The sequence below is a fragment of the Hyla sarda genome, chromosome 3, assembly GCF_029499605.1.
Source record: "Hyla sarda isolate aHylSar1 chromosome 3, aHylSar1.hap1, whole genome shotgun sequence".
Taxonomy (NCBI): Eukaryota; Metazoa; Chordata; class Amphibia; order Anura; family Hylidae; genus Hyla; species Hyla sarda.
The window spans coordinates 362,541,585-362,559,647 of NC_079191.1; the positions used below are offsets into that span (position 1 = coordinate 362,541,585).

The following is an 18,063-nucleotide window of genomic DNA, read 5'->3' on the forward strand; positions in this document are numbered from 1 at the left end:
AACTGCATTCACTGGCAAAATCGAACACTTATAGCCTGAAATGTGTTATTTGAAAAAGTAAAGTTTGTGTTTTGTTTTTGTTTTAAATGAAATCCTAGTGCGTTTCGGGTGACAGGGCAATTGCTAACCTGATAGCAAAGAAGTGTAGTGGTATGTTTTTCCTCACTTCTATGAAATATGACACTATTGTAGAAGGTTGTGATCATCGCTAGAATAGCTTGTATTCCATTTCCACAGATTACATTCCTCTGCATCCTCCGCCGAGATGACTAATGCCGAGCGCACACGGGGAGTCCTAGAGGTTTGCCGTGAACTCACATAAGCTGCTGTACAAGACAATCTGGCTGGCATGTTGAGGCCACACAAGCCACAGAGAGATTGTTAATAAACAAAAATAAATCCCAAGGGGTTTTCAATATACCATAGTATACAAATGAATATACTACCTATTAGTATATACCTATGGGCAGCCACAATATTAGTCAATGACAAGGAATATTAGCTGATCCAATATGCCATAGAAAATAGTGTTTGGTACAATACAGGCTACATTTACCACATTGCTTAATATAAATGTGGCAAAAATCCACAAATTGGTTCGATGAACACTAACCCCTTAAGGACCAGGGTTTTTTTTCAGTTTTTGCACTTTCATTTTTTTCCTCCTTACATTTAAAAAATCATAACTCTTTCAATTTTTCACCTAAAAATCCATTTGATGGCTTATTTTTTGCACCACCAATTCTACTTTGTAATGACATCAGTCATTTTACCCAATAATCTACGACGAAAAAGAAAAAAAAATCATTGTGCGACAAAATTGAAGAAAAACACAATTTTGTAACTTTTGGGGGCTTACGTTTCTACGCAGTACATTTTTCGGTAAAAATTACACCTTCTCTTAATTCTGTAGGTCCATACAATTAAAATGATACCCTACTTATATAGGTTTGATTTTGTCGTACTTCTGGAAAAATCATAACTACATGCAGGAAAATGTATACGTTTAAAATTGTCATCTTCTGACCCCTTTTTTACTTTTCTTAAATGATCTTTATTAACTTTTTTCTTTTCACTTTTTTATATATGTTCACTTTGTTATAGCTACCATAGGTGGTTATAACACTGCACACACTGATCTTTTACATTGATCAATGGTTTCTCATAGGAAACCATTGATCAATGATGCTGCTGCTTGACTGCTCATGCCTGGATCTCAGGCACTGAGCAGTCATTCGGCGATCGGACACCAGGAGGCAGGAAAGGGGACCCTCCTGCTGTCCTACAGCTGTTCGGGAATGCCGCAATTTCCCCGCGGCGATCCTGAACAGCCCACTGAGCTACCCGGGGCAGTTTAGTTTCACTTTAGACGCGGTGTTCAACTTTGAACGCCGCGTCTAAAGGGTTAATAGCACACGGCACCGTGATCAGTGCCGCGCGCTATTAGCCATGGGCCCCCGGTCATTGTTAGAGGCTGGGCCCGCGTAATAGAACGGGAGGGGACTCAGGGCATACAGGTATGCCCTTGGTCCTTAAGGGGTTAAATGGGTACTACGCTGCTCAGCGTTTGGAACAAACTGTTCCGAACGCTGAAGCCGGGAGCTTGAGACATCATAGCCCCACCCCCTCATGATGTCACACCCCACCTCCTCCATGCAAGTGCAATGCGGCTCTAGCGTTCGGAACAGTTTGTTACAAAGGCTGAGCAGCGGAGTACCCCTTTAAATATTTTGAATTAGGATGTAAGGCTTTGGAGCATGATTCTGCTGCGATCCCGCTACATACTGGGCGGCCCTTGCTGGTATCATTAGCTAGGGGTTACAGCTAATATCTTGCAGTGACGATTGCCATTGCAAGGCTTTTAACTCTTAAGATCCAGCAATCAAATTCAACCACAGGACCCAAATCCAATAACACCTGTAGATAGGGAATAAGTTAGGTTCCCCAGAGTATCATTTTAATAACACTGGTTAATTGCACGGATGTGTTAAACCATGTGTTGGCAGATGGTAAAGAAGTTAATGTAACCCACCTACACAAACATTTTAGTGTTCTTTGCTGTTACCTCTGATGAACAGAATTTCTTTAGCTTTACTGGTAAAAAAAAAAAAAAGAGTTTGCATCATTAGTTGTCTATATATACCCTGCTTTTCTCTGACCACATGGTCCTGTGTTTCAAGGTCTTGATGTGAATTTAGATCTCAAGTCCAGAGTCAAGTTGACAAGACCTATTATGATTGTGCAGAACTTACTGAAGACATCCTGCTTTCCAGCTTTGTTCTGGCCTAAAGGACATTTTCTTTAGTTTATTTGAGTCTGAGGAGATAACCATTTCAAAGGCCCCTTAGCTAACTGTGCCTTTGTAGACCTTTGGTTGGCACAGACTACCCTTCTGCTAGGGTCAATCAATTGTATCCCCTTAGTGGTCTCAGGGATTCATCAATCTCCGGAACTAACTTTAAGGGTACGTTCACACGAGCGGATCCCCAACGCAAATTACGCTGCGGGTCCACCGCTGAAGGACCGCCACTGAAGGACCTCTGTATGCTGCCTTTTCAGGTGCCTGCCCGGAGCGGCAATCCGCCGCTACGAGCAGACATACTGCGATGTGCGAGTCGATGTAGTATGTCACATGCAGTATGTCTGCTCCGAGCAGGCACATCTAAAGGCAGGGTGCCTTTAGATGTGCCTGCTCGGAGCAGACATACTGCATGCCTACAGGGAGTAGGGGTCCTTCAGTGGCGGATCTACAGCGTAAAATACGCTGTGGATCAGCTCGTCTGAACGTACCCTAAAACACACTAAATCTACACTGGTTAACTCCTTGTTACCAGTTGGAATTGTTTGAGCTGTGTTCCTCCACCATGTGGATGAAGTATTCTTGTTTAGAAAAAGTTACCCATTGTGAAGCAACATCTCGAGCCCCAGTACTTGCTTTTCATCTGAATGTGAACCACTAAGGGAATCTCAGTCACCCTCAGCCAGGGCATCATTTTACCAAGGAGTGTCTCATGGGACTCAATGTCAACACATTTTGTATTGTCCCTCTTCTTTTCAGTTGTGGTGACCCCCAGGGAAGGACTGAGGGCACAAATACCACTCTAGTCACTATGAACAAGGTCTCTTACCAAGGGTGGGGCTAAATCTACCAGCCAACCTTTGCATTACCATCTGTGACACCACACTGGGTCACTGCACATACAGGAGCCACAGCTTTGCATTTAGGTTAAAGACTGACCATGAAATACAGTAGTCCTCAACCATTGTGACCCCATGCTGTGTGGCTTTCTATATGCGTCCTTTCCACCATAAAATGCAATTTTCAGTGGTATAATACTAGTATCACATTTTCATCAGCAAATGTCTAAATGTTTGTAAATTTATAATCTCTATTTTTACTTTAATATGGTTCCTTAGCATTACCCAGAATTGAATGTGGCTTACGAGATACAGAAGATTGGAGAGCTCTAATATTATACCTGAACTTGCAAGTTTCATTGTTGTTTTGAATCTCCTGCTTTATGGTATATCATGGAGGAAATGAATAAGGGCTATGTTTATTTGGCAAGGTCATTGGGGTGGAGGGGGTTTCTTGCTCTGCACACAATTAGCGCAAACTGAGAATTACTCTGAAAGGCCCACTGTAGCCATGTTGTTAAATGGTGGCCCACTAATAACTGATGACCACCAGAGGATTTCGTTTTGGGACTGTCTGTGTTTCGGACAATCCTTTTAAGGGTCTGCATACAGGAACTTCCAACTTTTCTTGTATAGCCTTCACTCTTCCCAATAGTATGCTATGGGTATCAAACAATATGTTAAACTATATAATATCAAACAATATATTATTTACATGGTATGTAAATCTTTTCTGGGAAATTCTCTGAAATGGAAAGTTAGACAAAGCAGTTGACTGTGATATAATTATAAATAATGCTAAGCTTGGGTTCCTCGTCTTTGTTGTAGAAAGCCTAATGTAGCATGCTGGACTGATGGCATATATTGTCAATCATTTATTCACCACTTTATATGTTGTGCTCATTTATATGAAGTGATCGGGACAGATGACAATTAGAATTATAAAGCCCATTCACTGGAAGAAAGAAAGGAAAGATTGAGATGACTGCTTTGTGAGCTGCTCTATCCATATCCAAAACTAAGACCAATAATACAGTCAACTTTGGAAGTTTTAGGCTTTGTGCGCACACAGGACTCATTATCAGCCTCAAAAAAAGTTTTACAGGCAAAATAAGTCACATCTTCATTCTGTATGTACATAAAGGGGGAAGAAAATATCCTGTGCAGAGGAACAGTGGAGCATTTGGCCATAACAACCAATCAGACATGACCTTTAGTATTGATAACATTAGACCAGACATTCTTACAGTCTGGGAGTCCTTTAGGTGACTTTTATGTGTCTTTTATGAAGTGGTGATCCATTTCACCACTCTGCCATAAAGCCAGAATTGGTAGAGTGCTGTGTGGGACCTTAGATAGACCAGGCTGTGACTTTCCAAATCCTGTCCAGTCAACTGAATTTACCACACAGGTGACTCCAATCGAGGTGTAGAAACATCTCAGAGATGATCAAGAGAAAAGGGAGGAGTAAGAGCCAAATCTGTGTCAAAGAAAAGGGTCTGAATACTTAAAGGGGTACTCCACAGGAAAACAAAGGATAGGGGATAATATGTCTTAATGCGGGGGTCAAGCCGCTGGGGACCCCAGCTTTCTCTGCTGCGGCACCCCAGTCATCCGGTGCACAGAGCCAACTATGCTCCATGCCGGATGACTGGCAACGTCAGCTGCCACGCCCCCTCCATTTATGTCTATCGGAGGAGGAAGTGACAGCTACATACTAGCTGTCATGCCCCCTCCCATAGACATGAATGGAGGGGGCAGGGCATCAAGAACACAACCCCCGCGATCTCCAGGCCAGCATCGGCGCCATCCGGAACACGGAAGCTTGGAGTGTTCGTGATGTCACACCACGGGACCCCCATGATCAGACATCTTATCTCCTGTCCATTGGAGTACCCCTTGGAGTATCCCTTTAAGTTAATGCAACCTTTTAGTATATTTAAATTTTTTTTTTTTTGTAATGTAAGCACAAGGACTCAACATAACAAAATGTGAAAAAAGTGAAAACATCTGAATCCTAAATGGTAAAGTTCTCTGTGTGAGTAGACCTAAAAAATGAGAAGAGCACGTTGGGTATAATTGTTAGGTACAGATATTTTTATTCATGCATGTATTGATTACATTACTGTCCAGTTATTAGAGTTACAAGGACATGTGCACGAGAACCCAAAAATATCTGCAATGTGTGATCAGTAATACAAATGTAGATACCCTTGGAGATGGACTTTTTTTTTGCAGTTAGTAATTAACCTGAAAAATCATTTAGTTTTTAAAATGATTACTGTTTTAGTGATGTCTAGGCTCTGCTGGTACTTGTGGTGTCCCTCCTTCAGCAGTGGAGAAGTCACTGATTTCACAGGAAGCCAATGTTGGCATTTGGACTAGTGTTGAGCGGCATAGGCCATATTCGAATTCGCGAATATTCGCGAATATATGGACGAATATTCGCCATATTCGCGAATATTCGCATATTCATAATATTCTCAATTTATTTTCGCATATTCGAATATTCGCGTGTGCGAAAATTAACATATGCGAAAATTTGCATATACAAAATTAACATATGAGAATATTCGCATATGTGAAAATTAGCATATGCTAATTTTCGCATATGCGAAAATTCGCACACCAGTCTCACTCACACAGTAGTATTAGAGCCTTCTTACACCACATAAGCTGGAAGCAGAGAGGGATGATCACTGTGATGTGTACTGTGAAAAAAAAAACAAAAAAACGAATATTCGTAATTACGAATATATAGCGCTATATTCGCGAATATTCGCGAATTCGCGAATATGCGATATTCGCAAATAAAATTCGAATTGCGAATATTCGCGAGCAACACTAATTTGGACCCCAAGTGTACTCCCCAGAGTTACCACTTAGTTGTCAAGAGAGGGGCACACTGATGGTATATCATCTATATCCCCTGGGGCACATTCTGGTGTGGTAGCTTGGGGGGTGTAGGGTATGAGGAGTGTAGCTGTGCAGGTAATAAAGGGTGTTTGTTAACCCTTGCTATTCGTGACGCCAGGGTGAGGGCTCCTCAATAAAGCTTTTCCTACCGCCGCCCTTCCCAGGAACGATAGGGAGGTAGATGATACTGAGTTTAAGTAGATAGTAATAATGGATTGTCCACAACCAGAAAGCTTCTGTAAACAGCGTTCTGTACAGAAAAGCGTTAAGATTTTCTGTACACTTCATCAAGATAACTGTCACGGTGCCGGCTGGCAGGTAGTGGATCCTCTGTGCCAGAGAGGGATTGGCGTGGACCGTGCTAGTGGATCGGTTCTAAGTCACTACTGGTTTTCACCAGAGCCCGCCGCAAAGCGGGATGGACTTGCTGCGGCGGTAGTGACCAGGTCGTATCCACTAGCAACGGCTCAACCTCTCTGACTGCTGAAGATAGGCGCGGTACAAGGGAGTAGACAGAAGCAAGGTCGGACGTAGCAGAAGGTCGGGGCAGGCAGCAAGGATCGTAGTCAGGGGCAACGGCAGGAGGTCTGGAACACAGGCTAGGAACACACAAGGAAACGCTTTCACTGGCACGATGGCAACAAGATCCGGCAAGGGAGTGCAGGGGAAGTGAGGTGATATAGGGAAGTGCACAGGTGAACACACTAATTGGAATCACTGCGCCAATCAGCGGCGCAGTGGCCCTTTAAAACGCAAAGACCCGGCGCGCGCGCGCCCTAGGGAGCGGGGCCGCGCGCGCCGGGACAGGACCGAGGGAGAGCGAGTCAGGTACGGGAGCCGGGGTGCGCATCGCGAGCGGGCGCTACCCGCATCGCGAATCGCATCCCGGCTGGAAGCGGAATCGCAGCGCCCCGGGTCAGTGGATCTGACCGGAGCGCTGCAGTGGGGAGAGTGTAGCGAGCGCTCCGGGGAGGAGCGGGGACCCGGAGCGCTCGGCGTAACAGTACCCCCCCCCTTGGGTCTCCCCCTCTTCTTAGAGCCTGAGAACCTGAGGAGCAGACTTTTGTCTAGGATGTTGTCCTCAGGTTCCCAGGATCTCTCTTCTGGACCACAACCCTCCCAATCCACTAAAAAAAAGGTTTTCCCTCTGACCTTTTTAGATGCTAGAATCTCTTTGACGGAGAAGATGTCCGAGGAGCCGGAAACAGGAGTGGGAGGAACAGATTTGGGAGAGAAACGGTTGATGATGAGTGGTTTAAGAAGAGAAACGTGAAAGGCATTAGGAATACGAAGAGAAGGAGGAAGAAGAAGTTTGTAAGAGACAGGATTAATCTGAAACAAAATTTTGAAAGGACCAAGATAGCGTGGTCCCAACTTGTAGCTAGGGACACGGAAGCGGACATATTTAGCGGAGAGCCATACCTTGTCTCCAGGGGAAAAAATGGGAGGAGCTCTTCTTTTCTTATCCGCGAACCTCTTCATGCGTGATGAAGCCTGTAAGAGAGAATTTTGGGTCTCTCTCCATATGATGGAAAGGTCACGAGAAATTTCATCCACAGCGGGCAGACCAGAGGGCAAGGGGGTAGGGAGGGGGGGAAGAGGGTGACGGCCGTACACCACGAAAAATGGGGATTTGGAGGAAGATTCAGAGACTCTGAAGTTATACGAGAATTCGGCCCATGGAAGGAGATCTGCCCAGTCATCCTGGCGGGAGGAAACAAAATGTCGTAAATAATCACCCAAGACCTGGTTAATTCTTTCTACTTGTCCATTGGATTGGGGATGATATGCAGAAGAAAAATTTAATTTAATCTTGAGTTGTTTACAGAGAGCCCTCCAGAATTTAGACACGAATTGGACGCCTCTATCCGAGACGATCTGCGTAGGCAACCCGTGAAGACGAAAAATGTGTACAAAAAATTGTTTAGCCAACTGAGGCGCTGAAGGAAGACCAGGAAGAGGGATGAAATGTGCCATTTTGGAGAATCGATCAACGACCACCCAAATAACAGTGTTGCCACGGGAAGGGGGTAAATCAGTAATAAAATCCATACCAATCAGAGACCAAGGCTGTTCGGGGACAGGCAGGGGATGAAGAAAACCAGCGGGCTTCTGGCGAGGAGTCTTATCCCGGGCACAGATAGTGCAGGCTCGCACAAAGTCCACAACATCCGTCTCCAGAGTCGGCCACCAATAGAAGCGGGAGATGAGTTGCACAGATTTCTTGATGCCCACATGACCTGCGAGATGGGAGGAGTGACCCCATTTGAGGATTCCGAGGCGTTGGCGTGGAGAAACAAAGGTCTTTCCTGGAGGAGTTTGCCTGATGGAGGCTGGAGAAGTGGAAATCAGGCAGTCAGGAGGAATGATGTGTTGCGGAGAGAGTTCAACTTCCGAGGCATCCGAGGAACGAGAGAGAGCATCGGCCCTAATGTTCTTATCGGCAGGCCGAAAGTGAATTTCAAAATTAAATCGGGCAAAGAACAGAGACCACCGGGCCTGGCGAGGATTCAGCCGTTGGGCAGACTGGAGGTAGGAGAGGTTCTTGTAATCGGTGTAAATAATAACTGGAAATCTTGATCCCTCCAGCAGATGCCTCCATTCCTCAAGTGCTAATTTGATGGCTAGAAGCTCTCGATCCCCGATGGAGTAGTTCCTCTCCGCCGGAGAGAAGGTCCTAGAAAAAAAACCACAAGTGACAGCATGCCCGGAAGAATTTTTTTGTAGAAGAACAGCTCCAGCTCCCACTGAGGAGGCATCAACCTCCAATAGGAAGGGTTTGGAAGGGTCAGGTCTGGAGAGCACGGGAGCCGAAGAAAAGGCAGACTTGAGTCGTTTAAAGGCGTCTTCCGCTTGAGGAGGCCAAGACTTGGGATCGGCATTTTTTTTGGTTAAAGCCACGATAGGAGCCACAACGGTAGAAAAATGTGGAATAAATTGCCTGTAATAATTGGCGAACCCCAAAAAGCGTTGGATAGCACGGAGTCCGGAGGGGCGTGGCCAATCTAAGACGGCAGAGAGTTTGTCTGGATCCATTTGTAGTCCCTGGCCAGAGACCAAGTATCCTAGAAAAGGAAGAGATTGGCATTCAAACAGACATTTCTCAATTTTGGCATAGAGTTGATTGTCACGAAGTCTCTGAAGAACCATACGGACATGCTGGCGGTGTTCTTCTAGATTGGCAGAAAAAATTAGGATATCGTCCAGATATACAACAACACAGGAGTATAAAAGATCACGAAAAATTTCATTAACAAAGTCTTGGAAGACGGCAGGGGCGTTGCACAGGCCAAAGGGCATGACCAGATACTCAAAGTGTCCATCTCTGGTGTTAAATGCCGTTTTCCATTCATCCCCCTCTCTGATGCGGATGAGGTTATAAGCACCTCTTAAGTCCAGTTTAGTAAAGATGTGGGCACCTTGGAGGCGATCAAAGAGTTCAGAGATGAGGGGTAGGGGGTAGCGGTTCTTAACCGTGATTTTATTAAGACCGCGGTAGTCAATGCAAGGACGTAGGGAGCCATCTTTTTTGGACACAAAGAAAAATCCGGCTCCGGCAGGAGAGGAGGATTTACGGATAAAGCCCTTTTTTAAATTTTCCTGGACGTATTCAGACATGGCAAGAGTCTCTGGGGCGGACAGAGGATAAATTCTGCCCCGGGGTGGAGTAGTGCCCGGGAGGAGGTCGATAGGACAATCATAAGGCCTGTGAGGAGGTAGAGTCTCAGCTTGTTTTTTGCAGAAAACATCCGCAAAGTCCATATAGGCCTTAGGGAGACCGGTTACTGGAGGAACCACAGAGTCACGGCAAGGGTTACTGGGAACCGGTTTTAGACAGTCCTTGGAACAAGAGGGCCCCCAACTCTTGATCTCCCCAGTGGACCAATCCAGGGTTGGGGAATGAAGTTGAAGCCAGGGAAGTCCAAGGAGAATTTCAGAAGTGCAATTGGGGAGGACCAAAAGTTCAATCCTCTCGTGATGAGCTCCGATGCACATTAGAAGGGGCTCCGTGCGGAAACGTATGGTACAGTCCAATCTTTCATTGTTTACACAATTGATGTAAAGGGGTCTGGCGAGACTGGTCACTGGGATGTTGAACCTGTTGACGAGAGAGGCCAAAATAAAATTTCCTGCAGATCCCGAGTCCAAGAAGGCCATAGTAGAGAAGGAGAAGGCAGAGGCAGACATCCGCACAGGCACAGTAAGACGTGGAGAAGCAGAGTAGACATCAAGGACTGTCTCACCTTTGTGCGGAGTCAGCGTACGTTTTTCCAGGCGGGGAGGACGGATAGGACAATCCCTCAGGAAGTGTTCGGTACTAGCACAGTACAGGCAGAGATTCTCCATGCGGCGTCGTGTCCTCTCTTGAGGTGTCAGGCGAGACCGGTCGACCTGCATAGCCTCCACGGCGGGAGGCACAGGAACGGATTGCAGGGGACCAGAGGAGAGAGGAGCCGAGGAGAAGAAACGCCTCGTGCGAACAGAGTCCATATCTTGGCGGAGCTCCTGACGCCTTTCGGAAAAACGCATGTCAATGCGAGTGGCTAGGTGAATGAGTTCATGTAGATTAGCAGGGATTTCTCGTGCGGCCAGAACATCTTTAATGTTGCTGAATAGGCCTTTTTTAAAGGTCGCGCAGAGGGCCTCATTATTCCAGGATAATTCTGAAGCAAGAGTACGGAATTGTACGGCATACTCGCCAACGGAAGAATTACCCTGGACCAGGTTCAACAGGGCAGTCTCAGCAGAAGAGGCTCGGGCAGGTTCCTCAAAGACACTTCGGATTTCCGAGAAGAAGGAGTGTACAGAGGCAGTGACGGGGTCATTGCGGTCCCAGAGCGGTGTGGCCCAAGACAGGGCTTTTCCAGACAGAAGGCTGACTACGAAAGCCACCTTAGACCTTTCAGTGGGAAACTGGTCCGACATCATCTCCAGGTGCAGGGAACATTGGGAAAGAAAGCCACGGCAAAACTTAGAGTCCCCATCAAATTTATCCGGCAAGGATAGGCGTAGACCAGAGGCGGCCACTCGCTGCGGAGGAGGTGCAGGAGCTGGCGGAGGAGATGATTGCTGAAGCTGTGGTAGTAACTGCTGTAGCATCACGGTCAGTTGAGACAGCTGTTGGCCTTGTTGCGCTATCTGTTGTGACTGCTGGGCGACCACCGTGGTGAGGTCAGCGACAACTGGCAGAGGAACTTCAGCGGGATCCATGGCCGGATCTACTGTCACGGTGCCGGCTGGCAGGTAGTGGATCCTCTGTGCCAGAGAGGGATTGGCGTGGACCGTGCTAGTGGATCGGTTCTAAGTCACTACTGGTTTTCACCAGAGCCCGCCGCAAAGCGGGATGGACTTGCTGCGGCGGTAGTGACCAGGTCGTATCCACTAGCAACGGCTCAACCTCTCTGACTGCTGAAGATAGGCGCGGTACAAGGGAGTAGACAGAAGCAAGGTCGGACGTAGCAGAAGGTCGGGGCAGGCAGCAAGGATCGTAGTCAGGGGCAACGGCAGGAGGTCTGGAACACAGGCTAGGAACACACAAGGAAACGCTTTCACTGGCACGATGGCAACAAGATCCGGCAAGGGAGTGCAGGGGAAGTGAGGTGATATAGGGAAGTGCACAGGTGAACACACTAATTGGAATCACTGCGCCAATCAGCGGCGCAGTGGCCCTTTAAAACGCAAAGACCCGGCGCGCGCGCGCCCTAGGGAGCGGGGCCGCGCGCGCCGGGACAGGACCGAGGGAGAGCGAGTCAGGTACGGGAGCCGGGGTGCACATCGCGAGCGGGCGCTACCCGCATCGCGAATCGCATCCCGGCTGGAAGCGGAATCGCAGCGCCCCGGGTCAGTGGATCTGAACGGAGCGCTGCAGTGGGGAGAGTGTAGCGAGCGCTCCGGGGAGGAGCGGGGACCCGGAGCGCTCGGCGTAACAATAACAGTCTCTCATCAATATAGCTTCCTTTTGGAGATTGACAATGGTTGGGACTTTAGCTTTAGGAGTCTCTAGACTATTGCGCTGCTCCACTGGATTTAGAGAATTAGTTGCGGTCCAGTAGTCAGGCTAGTATTAGCAGGAATTAGTATGAGTCATGATTTTTGGTTCTGCTGAGGCCGTAGGTTTTGAGTCCTAGCGTGTCGTGTTGCGCAGCACACCGTCCTGTTAGTCCGGCATTTACGAGAGCAGCAACCCAAGAGAGCGATAATTGGACGCAGCTACCTTATATGGGCAGGGGCTGGACGAAAGCTAATTGGTCCTATACGGATGTCAATCACCATTACAGAGAATGCTGGGTAACACGTGACCCAAGGACCTCCTAAGGTCCTGCAACATACCATAGAGGTTACTAGCTTGGTCACATGACCGAGGGCCCTGCGACGCTGAACAAGGTAAGTACTATACATTCCTATATAATATAGATAGAATTACTAATATATCCATTTATTAATATACAAGTTAAACTTAAGGAGAGGGGACTAGGGGCTGTCCCACCTGAGGAACCCTACCTGAACGTAGTTACTCTGACTTTGGGGACCTTTACACTAGGTATTGTATGCCATACGGTACCGGGACACCACACTGGTGACAATTGCTGATGGTGTGTGGAAGACCTGTGATGTTAAGTGTACAGTATAACCCAAGATTCAAAGGATGTTTATTATAATGCGTAACTTTTAGCAAACGTATTAAACAGTTCCAACAAAAAAGTACCTTAGGTAGATGATGACAGATGGTAGATCGTACTGAAGAAGTTAAAGTGGTATTCTCGCCACAGACATCTTATCCCCTATCCAAAGGGGACCCTCCGCAATCTCCGTGCAGCACCCAACTGCTTCTCCAGTGTCAGAAACCTCTGTGTTTCCGGGACTGGAGATGCGATGTCACGCCCCGTCCCCTCCATTTATGTCTATGGAAGAGGGCGTGATGGTTGTCACACCCACTCCCATAGACATGAATGGAGGGGGGGGGGGGGCGTATTGTGACATCACAAGGGGGGCCCCCTTTGGATAGGGGATAAGATGTGTATGACTGGAATACCCCTTTAAGTGTGTTAACAATATAGATGTTTACTTGAGCAGTTTCTGAGTTTTGTAAATTCCCTAAAGAAAACTCTGTAGGCTGGCTTCCAACTGGAAACGTTCATCACCCTAAGCCAAGTGGAAAGTTCAGAAGAAAAGAAGTAAGAAGTAGGTCCCTCAGGTCCGGATAAAGTCTTCTGCATAGTAGCCTGTAGTGGTACATATGATTCTGATAAGCTTTTGCAACTTTGTTCCAACTCCAGGACAGAAAGCAGCAACTCCTTCAGACTCGGAGGCACACGAGACCATGTGTTACCATAACATCACCTATTCACTGGAAAATTCTGGTCAATTCTGTAGAATACAAAAGAATATTAGAAGGCAATATACCTAAAGTAATGCTACTCACCAGAGGTGGCAACGGCGAGCAGAAGTAAATGTGAATGTAAGTGAATGTGAATGAGTATATGAGTTTAACGCCATGTTTACCATCTGACATTTTGTGGTTACATAAAAAAAGTTTAAATGAACCAAAGTACAATATTTTGGTAAGGAGAAGATCGGTCAGCACAGATCAGATGTAACTAAATACATGTCTGATCCCCTCATAGATACAGACAAGCACTGGAAGGGCTCCACAGGCACAAGACATGGACCGCTGGGCAGTATCAGTAGACGACAGCAGGCACACTTAGCCAATGAGGAGCAGGCTCATCACATGACATGTACCAGCTGACTTCTATTGACACCTCCCAGCAGCCCCGCACCTGCAGTTCCTCATGTCATGCTGGATGCCGGGAAGAGCCTGCCCAGCAATGAAGAATAGCTGCCCTGCTCCCTTAGAACTGCAGTGAGCCCCCAGCAGAGACATATACAGCACCTTACAACCTCCTCTAAGTACACCCCCAGCTCTGTACTCCCTCCCCCAGCTCTATTCTCTCCCCCAGCTCTATATTCTCCCCATCTCTATACTCTCCCCCAGCTCTATATTCTCCCCATCTCTATACTCTCCCCCAGCTCTATATTCTCCCCATCTCTATTCTCTCCCTCCAGCTCTATACTCTCCCCCAGCTCTATACTCTCCCCAGCTCTATTCTCTCCCCACAGCTCTATACTCTTCCCAGCTCTATACTCTCACCACAGCTCTATACTCTCCCCCAGCTCTATTCTCTCCCCAGCTCTATTCTCTCCCCACAGCTCTATACTCCCCCAAGCTCTATACTCTCCCCACAGCTCTATACTCTCCCCCAGCTCTATACTCTCCCTCCAGCTCTACACTCTCCCCCAGCTCTATACTCGCCCCAGCTCTATACTCTCCCTCCAGCTCTATACTCTCCCCCAGCTCTATACTCTTCCCCAGCTCTATACTTTCCCCCAGCTCTACACTCTCCCCCAGCTCTATACTCTCCCTCCAGCTCTACACTCTCCCCCAGTTCTATACTCTCCGCCAGCTCTATACTCTCCCCCAGCTCTATACTCTCCCTCCAGCTCTATACTCTCCCCCAGCTCTATACTCTCCCTCCAGCTCTACACTCTCCCCCAGCACTATACTCTACCCCAGCTCTATACTCTTCCTCCAGCTCTATATTCTCCCCCAGCTCTATACTCTCCCTCCAGCTCTATACTCTCCCCCCAGCTCTATACTCTCCCTCCAGCTCTACACTCTCCTCCAGCTCTATACTCTCCCCCAGCTCTATACTCTCCCTCCAGCTCTACACTCTCCCCCAGCTCTATACTCTCCCCCAGCTCTATACTCTCCCTCCAGCTCTATACTCTCCCTCCAGCTCTGCACCCACCCCAGCTCTATATCCCCCAGCTCTATACTCTCCCCCAGCTCTATTCTCTCCCCCAGCTCTCTATACTCTCGCCCCAGCTCTGCACCCACCCCAGCTCTATATCCCTCCAGCTCTACACTCTTCCCCAGCTCTATACTCTCCCCCAGCTCTATTCTCTCCCCACAGCTATATACTCTTCCCCAGCTCTATACTCTCCCTCCAGCTCTGCACCCACCCCAGCTCTATATCCCCCAGCTCTATACTCTCCCCCAGCTCTATTCTCTCCCCCAGCTCTATTCTCTCTCCTCAGCCCTATACTCTCCCCACCTCTCTATACTCTCGCCCCAGCTCTGCACCCACCCCAGCTCTATATCCCTCCAGCTCTACACTCTCCCCCAGCTCTATACTCTCCCTCCAGCTCTACACTCTCCCCCAGCTCTATACTCTCCCTCCAGCTCTATACTCTCCCTCCAGCTCTGCACCCACCCCAGCTCTATATCCCTACAGCTCTATACTCTCCCCCAGCTCTATTCTCTCCCTCAGCTCTATTCTCTCCCCACAGCTCTATACTCTTGCCCCAGCTCTGCACCCACCCCAGCTCTATATCCCCCCAGCTCTATACTCTCCCCATAGCTCTATACTCTCGCCCCAGATCTATTCTCTCCCCACAGCTCTATACTCTCCCCACAGCTCTATACTCTCCCCCAGCTCTATACTCTCCCCAGCTCTATTCTCTCCCCACAGCTCTATACTCTCCCCATAGCTCTATACTCTCGCCCCAGATCTATTCTCTCCCACAGCTCTATACTCTCCCCACAGCTCTATACTCTCCCCCAGCTCTATACTCTCCCCAGCTCTATTCTCTCCCCACAGCTCTATACTCTCCCCAGCTCTATACTCTCCCCACAGCTCTATACTCTCCCCCAGCTCTATTCTCTCCCCAGCTCTATTCTCTCCCCACAGCTCTATACTCTCCCCAGCTCTATACTCTCCCCACAGCTCTATACTCTCCCCCAGCTCTATTCTCTCCCCACAGCTATATACTCTCCCCCAGCTCTATACTCTCCCCAAGCTCTATACTCTCCCCCAGCTCTATACTCTCCCCCAGCTCTATTCTCTCCCCACAGCTATATACTCTTCCCCAGCTCTATACTCTCCCCCAGCTCTATTCTCTCCCCACAGCTATATACTCTCCCCCAGCTCTATACTCTCCCCACAGCTCTATACTCTCCCCCAGCTCTATTCTCTCCCCACAGATATATACTCTCCCCCAGCTCTATACTCTCCCCAAGCTCTATACTCTCCCCAGCTCTATACTCTCCCTCCAGCTCTGCACCCACCCCAGGTCTATATCCCCAGCTCTATAATCTGCCCCAGCTCTATTCTCTCCCCTAGCTCTATTCTCTCCCCCAGCTCTATTCTCTCCCCCAGCTCTATACTCTCCCCCAGCTCTATACTCTTGCCCCAGCTCTATTCTCTCCCCACAGCTCTTTACTCTCGCCCCAGCTCTATTCTCTCCCCATAGCTCTATACTCTCCCCACAGCTCTATACTCTCCCCAGCTGTATTCTCTCTCCACAGCTCTATACTCTCCCCCCAGCTCTATAGTCTCCCCACAGCTCTATACTCTCCCCAGCTCTATTCTCTCCCCACAGCTCTATTCTCTCCCCATAGCTCTATACTCTCCCCCAGCTCTACACTCTCCCCCAGCTCTATACTCTCCCCAGCGCTATACTCTCCCCCAGCTCTATTCTCTCCCCACAGCTCATTACTCTCTCCACAGCTCTATTCTCTCCCCACAGCTCAATACTCTCCCAGCTCTATTCTTTCCCACAGCTCTATAGTCTCCCCACACCTCTATACTCTCCACCAGCTCTATACTCTCCCCTAGCTCTATACTTTCCCCAGCTCTATACTCTCCCTTCAGCTCTGCACCCACCCCAGCTCTATATCCCACAGCTCTATACTCTCCCCACAGCTCTATACTCTCCCCACAGCTCTATACTCTCCCCCAGCTCTATACTCTCCCCCAGCTGTATTCTCTCCCCACAGCTCTATTCTCTCCCACAGCTCTATACTCTCCCCCAGCTCTATACTCTCCACCAGCTCTATACTCTCCCCAGCTCTATACTCTCCCCAGCTCTATACTCTCCCTCCAGCTCTATACTCTCCCTCCAGCTCTGCACCCACCCCAGCTCTATATCCCACCAGCTCTATACTCTCGTCCCAGCTCTATTCTTTCCCCACAGCTCTATACTCTCCCCACAGCTCTATACTCTCCCAGCTCTATACTCTCACACCAGCTCTATTCTCTCCCCACAGCTCTATACTATCCCCCAGCTCTATACTCAACTCTATTCTCTCCCCACAGCTCTCTACTCTCCCCCAGCTCTATACTCTCCACCAGCTCTATACTCTTCCGCAGCTCTATACTCTCCCCCAGCTCTATACTCTCCCCCAGCTCTATACTCTCCCCAGCTCCATACTCTCCCCCAGCTCTGTACCCAATCCAGCTCTATACTCTCGCACCAGCTCTGTTCTCTCCCCACAGCTCTATACTATCCCCCAGCTCTATACTCTCCACCAGCTCTATACTTTCCCCCAGCTCTATACTCTCCCAGCTCTATACTCTCCCTTTAGCTCTGCACCCACCCCAGCTCTATATCCCCCCAGCTCTATACTCTCACCCAGCTCTATTCTCTCCCCGAGCTCTATTCTCTTCCCACAGCTCTATACTCTCCCCCCAGCTCTTTACTCTCCCCCCAGCTCTATACTCTCGCCCCAGCTCTATTCTCTCCCCCAACTCTATACTCTCCCCCCAGCTCTATTCTCTCCCCAGCTCTATACTCTCCCCACAGCTCTATTCTCTTCCCACAGCTCTATACTATCCCCACAGCTCTATACTCTCCCCCAGCTCTATACTCTCCCCCCAGCTCTATACTCTCGCCCCAGCTCTATTTTCTCCCTACAGCTCTATTCTCTCCCCACAGCTCTAAACTCTCTCCCAGCTCTATACTCTCCCCCAGCTCTATACTCTCCTACAGCTCTCCCCAGTTCTATACTCCCCCCAGCTCTATACTCTCCCTCCCGCTCTGTACCCACCCCAGCTCTATATTCTTCCTTAGCTCTGTACCCCCCACAACTCTATAACCTCCCAGCTCTATACTTTCCCCCCAGCTCTGTACCCCCCAGCTCTATACTCCCCCCAGCTCTCTACTTCC

General features: G+C 48.4%; 1 long non-coding RNA gene across 3 annotated transcripts in view; it reads right to left on the reverse strand.

The window, feature by feature from the left end:
• Nucleotides 1-10,542: 10,542 nt before the first annotated feature.
• LOC130362746 (uncharacterized) overlaps nt 10,543-18,063 on the reverse strand; it is a 106,890-nt gene continuing 99,369 nt past the window's right edge. For all 3 annotated transcript variants that reach the window (XR_008891550.1, XR_008891549.1, XR_008891548.1), the window contains one exon: nt 10,543-13,422. This is a non-coding gene — a long non-coding RNA (uncharacterized LOC130362746). The remainder of the gene's footprint in view (nt 13,423-18,063) is intronic.